Source organism: Hypanus sabinus, chromosome 4, assembly GCF_030144855.1.
Source record: "Hypanus sabinus isolate sHypSab1 chromosome 4, sHypSab1.hap1, whole genome shotgun sequence".
NCBI classification, from domain to species: domain Eukaryota; kingdom Metazoa; phylum Chordata; class Chondrichthyes; order Myliobatiformes; family Dasyatidae; genus Hypanus; species Hypanus sabinus.
Window position 1 is genome coordinate 46,147,440 of NC_082709.1, and position 16,197 is coordinate 46,163,636.

At 39.6% G+C, this 16,197-nt stretch overlaps 1 protein-coding gene across 1 annotated transcript in view; it reads left to right on the plus strand.

Moving 5' to 3' along the window:
• Window positions 1-16,197, plus strand: part of kcnh3 (potassium voltage-gated channel, subfamily H (eag-related), member 3) — a 604,827-nt gene that overhangs the window by 116,740 nt on the left and 471,890 nt on the right. The window lies entirely within an intron of this gene.

Below are 16,197 nucleotides of genomic sequence, written 5' to 3' on the forward strand. Positions count from 1 at the left end.
AGAAATCTCTCCATTTTAAATGAACACCCCCTTATTCTGAGGCTGTGCCCTCTCGTCCTAGACTCCTCCACCACAGGAAACATCCTTTCCACATCTATTCTGTCTAGGCCTTTGAACATTAGAATGGTTTCAATGAGATTCCCCCTCATCGTTCTAAATTCCAGTGAGTACAGGCCCAGAGCCATCAAACGCTCCTCATGATAACTGTTTCATTCCCCAAATCATCGTTGTGAACCTTCTCTGAACCTACTCCAATACCAACACATCTTATCTTAGATGATAGACCAAAACTGTTCACAGTACTCAAGATGAGGCCTCACCTGCTCTTATAATGAATGCTAATATTGCATTTGCCTTCTTCTCCACCGATTCAACCTGCAAGTTAACCTTTAGGATGTTCTGCACAAGGACTCCCTAGTCCCTTTGCACCTTAGGTTTTTGAATTTTCTTCATGTTTAGAAAATAGTCTGCACATTTATTGAATTGAATTGACTTTATTTCTTATATCCTTCACATACGTGAGGAGTAAAAATCTTTATGTTATGTCTCCGTCTGAATGTGCAATGTGCAAATTATAGTAATTTGTAATAAATAGTGTGCACAGTAAAATATACAACAGGACAGTCAATATAGCTTAGAAATATGATTGTGTCAGCGTGAATTAATCAGTCTGATGGCCTGGTGGAAGAAGATGTCCTGGAGCCTGTTGGTCCTGGCTTTAATTCTGCTGTACCATTTCTCAGATGGTAGCAGCTGGAACAGTTTGTGCTTGGGGTGACTTGGGTCCCCAATGATCCTTCAGGCCCTTTTTACGCACCTGTCACTGTAAATCTCCTGAATATTGGGAAGTTCACATCCACGGATGTGCTGGGCTGTCCACACCACTCTCTGCAGAGTCCTGCGATTGAGGGAAGTACAGTTCCCATCCCAGGCAGTGATGCAGCCAGTCAGGATGCTCTCAATGTGCCCCTGTAGAAAGACCTTAGGATTTGGGGACTTATGTCAAACTTCTTCAACCATCTGAGGTGAAAGAGGCATTGTTGTGTTTTTTCACCACACAGCCGGTATGTACAGACCACGTGAGATCCTCCATGACGTGTATGCCAAGGAACTTGAAACTGTTCACCCTCTCATCCCCAGATCCACTGATGTCAATAGGGGTTAGCCTGTCTCCATTCCTCCTGTAATGCACAACCAGCTCCTTTGTTTTTGCCACATTGAGGGAGAGGTTGTTTTCTTGACACCACTGTGTCACGGTGATGACTTCTTCACTGTAAGCTGCCTTATTATTATTTGAGATAAGTCCAATCAATGTAGTGTCATCAGCAAATTTATTTAGCAGATTGGAGCTGTGGGTGGCAACACGGTCATGGGTATACAGAGAGTAAAGGAGGAGGCTTAGGACACAGCCCTCGGGGGCTCCTGTGTTGAAGGACAGAGGTGCAGAGGTGAGGGAGCCCACTCTACCAAAGTGCATGATCATGCAATTTCTAACATTATATTTCATTTGCCACTTTCTTGGCCATTCTCTTCATCTGTCTAAATCCTTCTGCAGCCTATCTGTTTCCTCACTGCCCCTCCATCAGTCTTCATATCATCTGCAAACTTGGCAGCAAAGCCATCTATTCCATCATCTAAATCATTGATACACAGCATAAAAAGAAGTGGTCCCAACACCAACCCCTGCGGAACACCACTAGTCACTAGCTGCCAACCAGAAAAGGATGCTTTTATTCCCATTGGCTGCCTCTTACCATTGAGCCAATACTCTAACCATGCTAGTAACTTTCCTGTAATACCATGGGCTCTTAACTTGTTAAGCAGCCTCATAGGTGGCATCTTGTCAAAGGCCTTCTGAAAATCCATATATACAACGCCCACTGTATCCCCTTTATCTATCCTATGTGCAATCTCCCCAAAGAATTCCAGCAGGTTTGTCAAGCAAGATTTTCTCTTCAGGAAACCATGCTGACTTTGTACTATGTTGTCCCGTGTCACCAAGTACTCCATAACCTCATTCTTAACAATCGACTCCAACATTTTCCAACCCCTGAGGTCAGGCTAACAGGTCTACAATTTCCTTTCTGCTGCCTCCCTCCTTTCTTAAACAGTGGAGTGACACCTGCAATTTTCCAGTCCTCTGGAACCATGCCAGAGTCCAATGATTCTTGAAAGATCATTGTTAATGCCTCCCTCAACAATCTCTACTGCTACATCTTTCAGAACCCCAGGGTGCAGTGCATCTGGTCTGGGCGACTTGTGTGCCCCTTCAGCTTTCAGCTTTTTGAGCAGCTTCTCCCTTGTAACAGGAACTGCACTCACTCTCTTCCCTCACACCCTTCAACGCCTGGCACACTGCTAGTGTCTTCCACAGTGAAGAGAGATGCAAAATACTCATTTAGTCCATCTGCCATCTCCTTGTCCCCATTATTATTTCTCGGGTTTCATTTTCTAGCAGTCCTATATCCACTCTCATCTCTCTTTTATTTTTTATATACTTGAAAAAGCTTTTTTCTATCCACCTTGATCTTGTTTGCTAGCTTGCTTTCATATTTCATCTTTTCCCTCTTAGTTGCTTTCTGTAGGTTGTTAAAAGCTTCCCAATTCTCTATGCTCCGGCTAATTTTTGCTCTGTTGTATGTCCTCTCATTTGCTGTTACATTTGCTTTGACTTTCCTTGTCAGCCACAGTTGTACTATTGTGCCATTTGAGTATTTCTTTCTTTTTGGAATGCATCTATTTTGCACCTTCTTCATTTCACCCAGAAACTCAAGCCATTGCTGCTCTACTGTCATCCCTGTCAGCATCTCCTTCCAATTTACTTTGGCCAACTCCCCTCTCATACCACTGTAATTTCCTTTACTCCACTGAAATACTGCTATGTTAGTTTTTACCTTCTCTATCAAATTTCAAGTTGAACTCAAACATATTGTGGATCACTCACTTCTAAGTGTTCCTTTACCTTAAGCTCCCTAATCAGCCCCAGTTCATTACATAGCACCCAATCCAGTACAGCTAATCTCCTAGTAGGTTTAATGAGAAACAACTCTAAAAAGACATCTCATAGGCATTCAACAAATTCACTCTCTTGAGATCCATTACCAACCTAATCTTCCCAATCTACCTGCATTATAGATTGAGAATCTCTCCATAAACATCATAACATTGCCTTTTTGACATGTCTTTTCTATTTCCCATTTTAATTTTAGTCTACATCCCAGCTACTGTTTGGAAGCCTGTATATAACTGCCATCAAGGTACTTTTATCCTTGCAGTTTCATAACGCAACCCCAAAGGATTCAACATCTTGCAATCCTATGTCACATCTTTCTAATGATTTGATGCCATCCTTTACCAGCAGAGCCACACCATCCTCTCTGCCGACATTTCTATCTCACCGATACAATGTGTGACCATGGACATTCAGCTCCCACCTACAATCATCCTTCAGCCACAATTCAGTGATGGCCAGATCATCATACCTGACAACTGCAACAAGATTATCCACCTTATTTCTTGTACTCTGTGCACTGAGATATAACACTCGGAGTACTGTATCTGCTACCCTTTTTGATTCTGCATCCCTAATGCACTGATACTCACCCTGCTGGCCACAGTTTTGTCCTATCATCTGCCTGCTCTTCCTGACAGTCTGACTGCACGCTATATTTGCTTTTCCACCATCCATCCTATCTTGAGTCCCTTCATTCTAGTTCCCATCCCCCTGCCAAATTAGTTTAAACCCTCCCCAACAGCTCTAACAAACCTGCCCATGAGAATATTGGGACACTTTGGGTTCCAGTGCAACATAACCCTTTTGTACAGATCATACATCCCCCAGAAGAGATCCCAATGATCCAAGAACCTGAAACCCTGCCCCCTGCACCAGCTTCTCAGCCATGCATTTATCTTCTCAATCATCCTGCTCTACCCTCACTGGTGCATGGCACAGGTAGCAATTCAGAAATTTCTACTCGGGAGGTCCTGTTTCTCAGCTTTCTGCCTACCTCTCTAAATTCCCTCTTCAGGATCTCTCTGCTTTCCTTCCTGTGTCAATGGTGCCAAAATACCAAGATAGCCGGCTGCTCTCCGCCCCCCCTCCAAAATATTATGGATGTGATCCAAGACGTCCCTGACCCTGGCACCTGGGAGGCAACATACAGTACAGGTGTCCTGTTCACTTCCACAGAAACTCCTGTCTGTTCCTCTAACTATCGAGTCTCCTGTCACTACTGCTCCCTTCTGCACCACAGACCCACGCTCAGTGCCAGTAACGTGGTATCCATGGCATTCCCCTGGGAGTATCCAAAGCGATATACGTATTATTGAGGGGATGGCTACAGGGGTGATCTGCACTAACTGCCAATTTACTGTCCCATTCCTTCTCCTGACGGTCACACAGCCACCCGCCTCCTGCAACTTTGGGGTGACTAAGTCCCTGTAACTCTGATCGATGATCTCCTCACTGTCCCGTGCAAGCTGAAAGTCATTCAGCTGCTGCTCCAGATCCCTAACACGGTCTTTAAATAGCTGTAGCTGGATGCAGTTCACACAGACGTAGTTCCTGGGAAACTCTGGGTCTCCCAGGGCTCCAACATCCGGCATGAAGAGCACACAATGGCCCTTTAAACTACACTAAGTACCCCTGACACAGTTTAAATAAAGGGAAGCTTAACAGAAACTTACACAGAGCCAACACCTCCTCTGAGCCAAAGCCTGAGACTCCCACTCTCACCACTGACCCACTCCCAACAATAGCCGCCCTACCTGTCCTTGCATTTACTCCCCTCTGCGCTGCTCCCACCACCGATGAGCCACCAAACACCTGTGAAGCTCTCCTTTTAAACGAGCACCTACAAGAAACCTCCTCGCTGTGCTCTAGTCCCCCCACTAATTGGGTCACTGGAATTTTCTCAAGGATCACAAAGCTAGGAATGAATTCTCTTAATAAAATTTAGCAACAGTTACAACTGCATTTCTCTGAGTTTGATAATTCCTCAGTGCTATTATTTTGGAGGACCTGTCCTGGGCCGAGCAAGTAAATGCAATTATGAAGAAAGCATGGCAGTGTCTCTACTTCCTCAGGAGTCTGTGGAAATTAAGCATGACATTTGAAACTTTGACAAACTTCTATAGATGTGTGGTGGAGAGTATATTGACTGGCTGCATCACAGCCTGGTATGGAAGCACCAATGCCCTTGAATAGAAAATCCTACAAAAAGTAGGATTGAATGCGCTAATTAGGTGGTCCTTCATTAATTCTGCTATGGTTATTATTCTATAGATTTGTTTTCGATTGCCCACAAGAAAATGAATCACAGGGTTGTATTTGGGGACATATATGTACTTTGATAATAAATTTACTTCGAACTTATTGAACTTTGTAGCTTCCACCCATGGAGATAATGCAATAACAGGTGCATAATCACAGCCCATCACAACCCATACATTTAGGTAACTGCATCAAGTCCATTTGGAGATGAACAAATAATCTCCAGCAGCAGCAAATACCGGCAGTGTCTTTCGGGTGCATGTCTCTGTCAAATCATACAGTTGCTGTTATTTGTCTGACTTTGGTTGAGAATCTCTCATTTTCAATTATTTGAACTATCCTTGGTAGTCCTGCACATAGTGTACTTTAGTCCATAAAGTATTTTTCAGCTATTGATGCATCACACTGTCATTTTACGAGTTCATCAATACAATTTGACCATGGCCATTAAGAGCTGCTGTTACTGCCTTAACAAAGGAGTCAGCTTGTTGATTTCCTCTAGTTATTTCATCATTGCCGTTATTATGAGCCATATAGTTTGGAGCAACGATTGCAGTAATTTAAAGCAGGGAAAGCTTCATAGGTAGTTCACTATCTTTCATCAAAGTTCCAAAGAGGCAAGAAACCCACGTAGTTTCCATAATTGTCTGTTGTCATGCGCTACTCCCAAGGCATAATGAGATTCTGGGCTCCAGCTGCAAGGCTTTTGTTAAAGGCAAAAAAGTTCAGCTGCTCGAGCAGAACAGGAGGAAAGGAGGCTGTGCCCCCTCGGCCGCACACTCCACATCCACTAAAAATTTTTGCTTCTTTTTTTGATATCAGATCATGAGGAAAAGCTGTCAAAGAAATATCATGTGCAGGATTATATCAGGTGGAATTTCAGAATGCGTAGAATTTAAATCATACACATTCTTCTGTATAGTTCGGGAATGGATTATTTAAAGTAAACTGCATATTCTATGGTGCTGGAGGTGGTGCAGGCAGAAGTTTATCAAAGGTGACTTGGCCCAAGGGCATCCTCAACCCCAATGGCAGTCCACAACTAAGTCCACAACTCTGCTGTTTTTTGCCATCACATGCAGTTGCCATACCAAGTCATGATGCATCTGTACAGGATCTATAGTGCATCAATTAGAGTCAAAGTGCACATGCCAACTTTCTTTAGCCTCTTGAGGAAGGAGAGGTGCTGGTGAGCTTTCCTGGCCTTGGTGACCAGATCAGGCGATTTATGATGTACATTATTAATAATTCAAAGTTCTCAACCCTCTGAACCTCAGCAGTGAGGATCTGTATAACCTGAATCAACCCATGCCACAAAACATTCACCATAATTTCACTTGATATATAATGGTAATAATTCAGTTCCATTACAAGACATTGATGAGCAATGCTTAATTGCATTCACAAGGGAAAAGTTATCTTTCTTTTGGACCATTTCAATGACGACACTGCTCTCCAAGTGCAACCACGCCTATTAAAAAGTTTTCTAAATTGGACATTGCAAGTACAAAGCACTTCTAGAAATTGAGAGAAATAATACAAGGGTTTCAAATCATCATATCCATCTGATAACCTTTTTTTCTTCGCTCACCCATATAAAATGGTTGCCACTGGGATGTGTGTTCTGGATATTGAAGGTGGGTCACTCAAAGCTGCATATTTTTCTGTTCACCATCACATATACAATTCTTGGATTTCGAATTTGGAAATGTAAATCTTGTCCTCTTTGCTGGATCAAAGGCCGAGACCAATGAGTTGAAATTCTACAGCGACAGTTTCAATCTATTTTAAGTATCTGGCTTTGTGGCCAAGTGACTAAATGAAGAAAGTATACTTCAAGAAGTAGGGAAGTTCCTAGCAAGGGTACAGGAAAGATTTTCACAGCTCAAGGAATTTTTGCTGCTATATTAGCCGAAAAGTAGCTATATTTGTTCTCCTTAAAGAAATAAGTTAAAGGTCTTTGACTAAGTAAAGAGAAGTTATTCCTATTTTTAAAAGCCTATGAACTAGAGATTACAGATGTAAAATGATGGAGAAAAGATATAGGAGATATGTGAAGAAGCAGTTTTATTTTGGAGAGTAATGATGGTCTGAACTGTATAAGCGGTAGAAAAATAATTCAATTGAATTGGTAATTAAAGGAGGGTAAGTTGCAATCCTATAGATAATGAGTAAGGAAGAGACTGCCAAATATGCACAGAAATATGCTACATACTGTATGGGTGATATGAGCTGCTTCTTTGCAAAACCATTCTAATGTCTTCACGTCCTTACATTTTGGGAAGGAAATTTGCTACTCTTGCCTGATCCGACTATTATGACACCTAACCACAACAATATTTTTGACTCCTAATTGAAGTTAGCCTGCTAGCCTAACCCAATCTAAACTTGTACCCAATCTTAGTTACCAATTTTAAAATCCATTCGCTGCTGTTCTGCACATTCACCTAATCATTTATCTCTTTGCAAGCTATTTACACAGTTCACAATAGCATATAAGTGTAATCAAAAACTCGAATATATATTATCTAATTTATTTTTAAATACACAGACAGTTGAGGCATTAACACAGATTATTGCAGGACACCAGTTATCATATCTAACGAATGTGGTTGCATGTTTCCTTTCCCTGTTTCCTGTGTCAACCAATTTCCCAGTAACTTGCATTCATGTTCATGAGATTTAACTTTAACTGGCAGTCTCCTCTGAAGGACCTTTTCAAATACCTACCAGAAGTTCATTAGGTAACATCAATAAGCATTCATCTGTGCAGTACTTCAGTCACTTAAAAAAAATCAATCAGGTTCATTAGCTATGACCTGCACTCAAAAAATCCATTCTGACTCTCTGAGCAGCTGATAATTTAAAATGGGTGGTCATTTTCTTTCTACACAGGGCTCCAGTAATTTCATGACAAGTGATGTTTACTCCTTTTGGTACATAATCTTCTTGTTTCTCCACTCACCTTTCCTTAAAGTGTGGACCAACATCTGCAAATTATAAAGAGGAAAGGATGTTTCCTGAATCAAGAACTCAGGCAGATTACAGTTATGATTTCTCCAGTTTCCTTGCATATTAAAATCTTGGGACAAAAACAAAAAGAGTCCCGGTAATCTGTCACTTTAATACTCTTGTTTACCTCATTACTGTCATTTTGCCTGTGTTAATTATGGCACATAACCCATTATCCAAAGAGTCTACATGGGTCTAGACCACTCCTTTCATCTCCATGTTGCAAAACTCATTGATTTTTAATCCCTTCCAAATTCCTGTTCCTGTCCCCTTTTTTCCCCAGATTAAACCTTAGTTTTTTCCCAAGAACCTTAGATTTGTTCTTTTTGTCCCTCACAGTCTCCTCAATCTCTTTCAGTGAATTTTTAAAACATTCTCTTTCTCATTGTCCCTTACTTGCCATCCTGTTTTTCTTTCCTACTACATCATGACAAACTTTGATTTTGAACACCTCCAAATGATTAGCCCAATTTGTGAGGATGCTTGTGTCATTCTGTTGAAATCAACCTGAATGAAATGCAGCTGATGACTTCACTTTTGTCCCTTTTAAACATCAGTGAACACATCACACTGTCATTGCTATTAGGTCAATACACTAGCATTACTCAGGTTTGTTGCTTTTTCATAACTCTAATTTGACCTGCCCTTGTTGATTCAGGTGACTATTCATTCCACCATTTAGCACAGCTATTCAATCAAGCCTACCAGAAAAAGAAAAAAATTATAACTATTTGGCTGTTGCATTGATGCAAATTTTCAAGTTTTCACTTAGCGTAACTAGGTCTCTGTTTCAGGGAGAAATTATTTTGTATGCCCACTAAGTTCAAATTTGTTCTCCAGATGCACAATCTTTATGTATAATGTCCTTGTGGATAAAGCTGATGATCTGCCTTTTGTTAGAATCAGTTCTATCCATGCTCAACCAGTGAAGCAGTTGCAGAATTCTATAATGGTGTTATAGAGTGAAGGATTAGCAGAGTGAGATTCATTTACCACACAACCCCAATCAAACAAATATTGTTTCCTTTTATACCTGTCTATTATGTAAACTTTTGGCACTTGAAATTTAATAAAATGTTCATGATTTTGTTACTCTAATTTAGTAGGATTAGAAGTAGATTAGAATTTGGTTGTTAATTTCTCTCAATGTTCTGTCAGCTTTTCATTGGTTTGCTTGTGATTTGGTCCAGACATCCTCAGGCATAAATCTAGTAAGGACTAGTGAAATGTTAAAATGTTTTGAACATTGAGCCACAACTTGCAGCCATTGACAAGCAGCACAGCAATCGTAAATGTTGAGGCCTGTGCTTTGGAGGGTGATGTAGTCAGATGGGGAACAAGCTCCACTTATGAAACAGATGACAGGTGACTTAGCCACACTCCATCAGTTAACCAGTCTGACGCATTCCTAACATGCTGCAAAATCAGAGCAATATTTCATCTTTTTAAACTATTTTAAAATAAACAAATAAATCAGGACATGCACAAAACATTGTTAAGCAAATAAAAAAAATCAATTAATACAAAAAATATGAACTACTGAGGTGTTGGGAATTACTGCATTGCATTGCCAGAGTACATCTGGTTTTCAATCAGGGAAGAGTAATCAGCAAATTCAGGCTTTTTTGACAGAATCCCAAATTCAGTGGTACATATATAGGGCAATGCTTGCAATTCTGTGCAGAATTTGATAATGGAATCTGTTAATAGTTTATAACTGTTGCTGGGTAATGTATTTTCAACCTAGATGGTGACATGAGAAGCTGTTGTTTTGTTCAGGATAAAAATGTGGGTTGACTAATCCATGTGCATGGTACTAATTAACAATTACTGATTTAATTCCATTTTCCCATCTGCTGTAATATAAATAAAATGGAAATGAACTGAACTATTACATTATTACAGTTATAATCATAAATAATTAGAGTATCTGTTTTATATTTTGGACTAATAGCTATCAAAAATTTAAATGGATAAACTTGTATATACCAGAACAGCAAGATTAATTCAGTTTTTCATTTTTGAGGAATACATTTGTTTTCTTTTTACATTTCAAAAGTTGTACCAGCTTTAAGAACAGCCTTGTGTTTTGGTTGCTTGCCTCTCAATGATTTCATGTTGGACTTGTTTAACAAGGCACACTCCTTCAATAAATTTGGGCTAGATTTGAATTCTTTGTAGAAGTGGGTACGTAACATGATATGAGTCATAATTGAATGATAATTGTCTATACCTTACTGGAACACATCAAGAATAACAGAATAATTATTTATGAACTACAGCATGCTTCCAGGTTGAGAGAAGTCTCATTAGTAGGTCAAGTAACACTACCCACTCTGTAAACTACCTTTTCCAAATGCTCTTTTATGGAAAGTGCTGTAGACTGTTAAAATAAAAACCTTACAACACCTTAAAAGTCAAACAACACACACAAAATGCTGCTGTGTCCCACCAGCATTATGTTTGTGTTGTTTGAATTTCCAGCATCTGCAGATTTCCTCATGTTAACATCTTAAAAGTGCACCCCCAACCAGGCAGTTAATCTGATCAACCATTCTAGTTGGGCTCCCCACCCCCCTCTATCCATTAAACCTGCCATTGCACTGCACTGTAGACTTAAACCACTTTTCATAATGCTGTTTATTGTAAGTTACTGCTAGTATTTATTTAGTCCATATTTGTCCTTTAACTTCTGCTGAATGTTGCTTTTTGTTGCATGTTGCACCCTAACCAACACCACAGCAAATTCCTAACACATATAAATGTATATGGCAAATAAAGTGATCCTCGAAGTAGAGGGAGCAACATTCAGCAACAATTATTTCAGTCTGATGTCAGAATAATTATTCCTAATACAGTGTGCCTGAATATAGCGTTCTTAGTGTAATGTTCCTTTTCACTTTTCTGTGGGCTCGTTGTTAACCGATCCCAACAGCAACTGTAGTAGACAATCGTAGTGCATTTGGCTGCTGAGGCAGAAAGCTAGTTGCTTAGTACTTCAAATGAATACTCAGTAACACCTGCTGGGAACGTGCCTGTGCTGATGTAAGGTCAGGACTTGATATCGTAAGGTTAGAAAAGTTGCTCATATTCAGTCTCTGCAGCATCATGAATATTCATGATGATTTAAGCAGAAATTGGTGTAGTACTGCATCACAGAATAGGATTACAACTTGTTCCCACTCCGGCGGAAGGTGGGGGGGAGAGTAGGTAAAATGTAATCTTGTGAAATCTAAATATTAAATTTTAGGAACAACAAGCTGACATAACAGAAGGTAGATACCATGAAAGCAGTAATTGAGTAAAAAACATTCATTTCCGGATGAAGACAGACTGGGACATAGAAGATTACAGTGGTAAGAGGATTGTGAGAGTTAGCAGCTCAAGAAGAGAATTTAATGAGAATTTTCCCATTGGAACATGCAGGAATATGGGTAGTGTGCAGCAAACTGACATGTCAATTCCATTTTTGATTCTGATTCTGTAAGAGAAGTGATATAGCAATAAAACACTTTGCTTTCTAAATAGTACACTCGACATGAAGTGTATGCACACACGGTTAAATGCAGAGATCTGGAAGACAGTGTCCTGCCCCTACATAGATTTTGCTGTAACAGTACCTGTTGTGATGTACCTATGATAAATAATGCTTAAAACAAAGAATTTGGGTGCTATGCATAACTTTTTGCATATTTACAGTCCAATGGTAAATTTAATCTCAGACTAACTTCTCATTTAAGTACTGTACCACCGAAAGTTTTGTTTATTGGAGGCAAAGCAGTAAACTCAAACAGCTCAATTGAACAGCCTGTTTTCTAATGCCTTCTTCATATCTATTGTAGACATGTTTTGTACATCTGCACGTCACTCAACAAAATCACTCTCTCCGCCTGAAGGACAATTATGAAAAAAAACAACCTTGAAGCGTTCATGTTAGAAGACCAAGATTACATTCTGTAAATTCAACAATGCTCAGGTCCAATCGGTTGAATATTAGCTTATCCAAATGCCCTTGCTCTGCATCTTCATTAATGATAATTTAGTTTCCTAATTTATTTTGCTGTAATGTGATATGGCAATTAAATCACAATTAATGCATTATTTTGCAACCTTGCCAAACTATAGCTTAATATGTTTAAAGTATAGAAATAATGAAATAATAACATTGAATAGTACCAGGGACCAATCCACTTGTATGATCTGAGAACCTCATCCAAGGCATCCATACAGTTTCAGATGAGTGTGTTCATATTCCACCTCAAATAGTGAATGAGTGGACAGAGAAAAAAGGCAGGACTAATTTAATTAGTTAGTCGGGATAATAGATGGGATGAAAGCGTGCTTATTGTTTAGATAAAGTATAACAGCTCTTGGTGGGTAGTTTTATGGGACAAAGTTCACATTACTACTTAATAATAAGTGTTCATCCTCCTTTCTTTATTCTTGTGTTGGAAGTGGCTTTTTCCACATGGGCTAAGAAATTCACTCACACAGTTCTGTTTATTTCTACTGTGTGGCTGAAATGAGCATTTCATGGAGTGAAACATGACAATGAACATTCCCTGAAGAAGGGTCATAGCCAAAAAGCTTCAACTGTTTATTTCCCTCCATAGATGCTGCCTGACCTGCAGAGTTCCTCCAGTATTTTGCATGTGTTGCTCTGCATTTGCAGCATTTGCAGAATCTCTTGTGTTAATGAACATTTCTGGGTCACATCAATGTACAGGTATTCTGTAAATGTGCCCAAATCAAACTTGTATATCCGTTATCATTTTCCTCATCTCCACATTTAATCAATTCCACTTCCCGTTCCTGACCACTTCCAGAACAATTAGATCTTCATACCATTACTCTGTCATAGGATTCCAATAGATTAAGTCACTTATCTACTGTCCATCCTTTGGCTCCAATTCCGCTTTTCACAGGACGTGAAATGCCTGTTCAGTTCCCCACTCCACTCTTGTTCAGGCACCCCTGGGCAACTGTTGTACAGCTAACCATGGGAGATCTGGCTGTCCTCATCTGTAACCAAAGCTGATTGCATTCTGTTTGCAGGAGAAGGTTATAATGTGTCCTGCTCCAGTAGAAATGTTTATTATGTTTTACTTCCATTTAATGCTAATATAGCTCTTTCACGGACAAAGGGACTGGATTAATTGTCTATCTACATAGTGCTCTATACTGTCTTTTCTACAGTATCCCAACAGACCATCTTCCCTGCTAATGACAGTAAAAAATTGCTTACATGAAATGAACCCATTTGTCTTGTCTGTTTGTTGCAACTTAGCAATCTTTATTTAAGGAGATTTTTTTATAAAGTGCTGCTATTGACTTTGTTAATGTGATACCTATCAAAAGCTGCCATAAACTGGATTGCACTTTTGAGTTTGTTTCCAAAGTAACAGATCATTTTCCTCAGTGCATCAGAACAAAGTACACAATTAAAAATCAATAGTATATACATTAAATTTCCCAGGTCTGAGTAATCCACACCCATTGTGTTCCTTTTCCTCTCCTTCCTGACTACCCGGGTCATCCCTCCTTTTGTCCATCTGCTTCATCCCTTGTTTCCCGCCACTCCTGGATCCATCTGCCAATCACCTACCCACCTGATTTTCTTTGATACACTTTCTTGTCCCGTCCCCCTCCTGATTCCACTTGCCCATTGTTCTTCCATTATTTTGTTCCACCAGTCACACACCATCCCTTGAGATACTGGCCATTTTCCCTCTGTAGAGTTTCTATACAAAGCATTGAACATCTGCTTTTGCCACAAAGGTGCTTGACCTGCTGGATACTTCCTGCAGTCTGCTTTTTTTCGAGATTCCAGCATCTTCAGTTTCTTATGTCTCTAAAAGTTAATCACTATTCACCATTAATGACCTGGATATTTTGCTTATGAAGATGGCAAAATTATACATTATTCGCCATCATTATAATAAAGCAATAACTCCAGACATATTCACGCCCACAGTTTAACACAGATATATAGGAGTTGCCATTATTTTATGCACTGTGGAACCATTAAAAATCACCCATTTAAAAAGGACTATCTCAAAATTCTTTTCGCAATAAAAAGTCATTGAACAGTTGCCCTTTCAAACGCTGTACCGAGTTCCATTTACTGCTGAACAGTAGGCTTTGATCCTGAAGAATAAATTTTATAGGTGAAGTCTAATTTGTTCAGAATAATAATTTTAACATTCCAAGATCTTTCTAAAATCAGTAAGTTAAATTCATACCATTTTTTTCCTGATGTCCCACTGCCTGGAAGAAGTTTGTATGCTCCCTTCTGACTGCGTGGAATTCCTCTGAGTGCTCTGGTTTCCTCCCACAGTCCAAAGATGTTAATTGGTCATTGTAAACCATCCCGTGATGAGGCTAGGGTTAAATTGGGGGTAGCTGGGTGGCGAGACTCAAAGGGCAGGAAGCGCCTACTCTGTGCTGTATCTCAATAGAAAAGTAAATTACAAACAGCACGGTCTATGAAGCAGAATTGCACCAAAGAATTTCCATGTTAAAAAAGATTCATGTGGAAATCTCAAATGTGCACAGTCAGTTTTCCTAATTAATGTCCAAAATCTCAACTTCTGCTTTAAAATTCAGGCCATTGTATCAGAGTAAAGACATGCAGCATTTTGCATTCTGCATGAAATCAAATTCTCCATTCTGAAGGGAGGTAAGTAAATGTAGATTAGACCTTAAGACCATAAGATAAGGGAGCAGAATTAGGCCACTCAGCCGATTGAGTCTTCTACCTCCATTCTATCATGGCTGATCTCGGATCCCATTCAACCCTATACACCTGTCTTCTTGTCATATCTTTTGGTGCCCTGACCAATGAGGAAATGATCAGCTTCCACCATAAGTATACCAATAGATTTAGCTTCTGTCACAATTTGTGACATAGTATTCCACAGCAGCAAATTTGTGTCTTGGTATGTTTTGTTGCCGTTAAGGTAGACAACTGTAATTCTGGACCACAGAGATGAGGAAATATATGAGTATAATCATTTCAAATAAATTCAAGTACTACAAAACAAATATACTCATATAAATGGGATAGATGGCTTGGATGGGAAAATGCAATAGCAAGTAAAGTGTTATTTACTCAGGAAGATCCTCAAAGCTTTTAAAAAATCTAAACAAATTTGCTTTATGTTGCTCTGGTAGATTTTTCAAAAGCCTGCTTTTCATTACAACTTTAGTCACAAATTTACTCTCATTATCTACTTCATTGTAATATTCTGCCAGAATATTTAATCCTGTATTATGAATTATGACAGACTTAAATATTCACTAATATCGTGAATTAAAATTGTGGTGTGGCATGGTAGCATAGTGCTCTACAGTACTAGTGACCTGGGTTCAATTCCTGCCACTGCCTGTTAGGCGTTTGTACGTTCTCCCCATGGCTGCGTGGGTTTCCTCCAGGTGCTCTGGTTTACACACTCATTCCAACAATCGATCTGGTTGGTAAATTAATTGTTCAGTGTAATTTGTCCGGTGATTAGACTGGGTTTAATTTGGGGGGGTTGCTGGGCAGTATGGCTCGAAGGTCTGCAAGGGCCTATATCTCAATAAATTAATTAATTAAGTTGTTTTTAAGAACAAACTAAAAGTAATATAATTCCAAGAGATGAAAAAATCTGGTCAATTTACAGAAAAGGAATCATAATATAAAAAAAGATGTTCATTCACTTCAACTTCCTCTCCCTAACACACCCCCCACCCCCACCGCCCCCTCTTAATTTTGTTCAGGGACTCACTTTTGGGCAGGTTCAGTTACAAGGGTGATGTTGGCTCCCATTTCACTGTTACTGGTATGTAGTTCTATGAGGCTGAGCCACTTGAGAGTATTGGTTGTCAATTAGTTCTCTGCATTCCAGACTCAAACACAATCCCATTGTCTT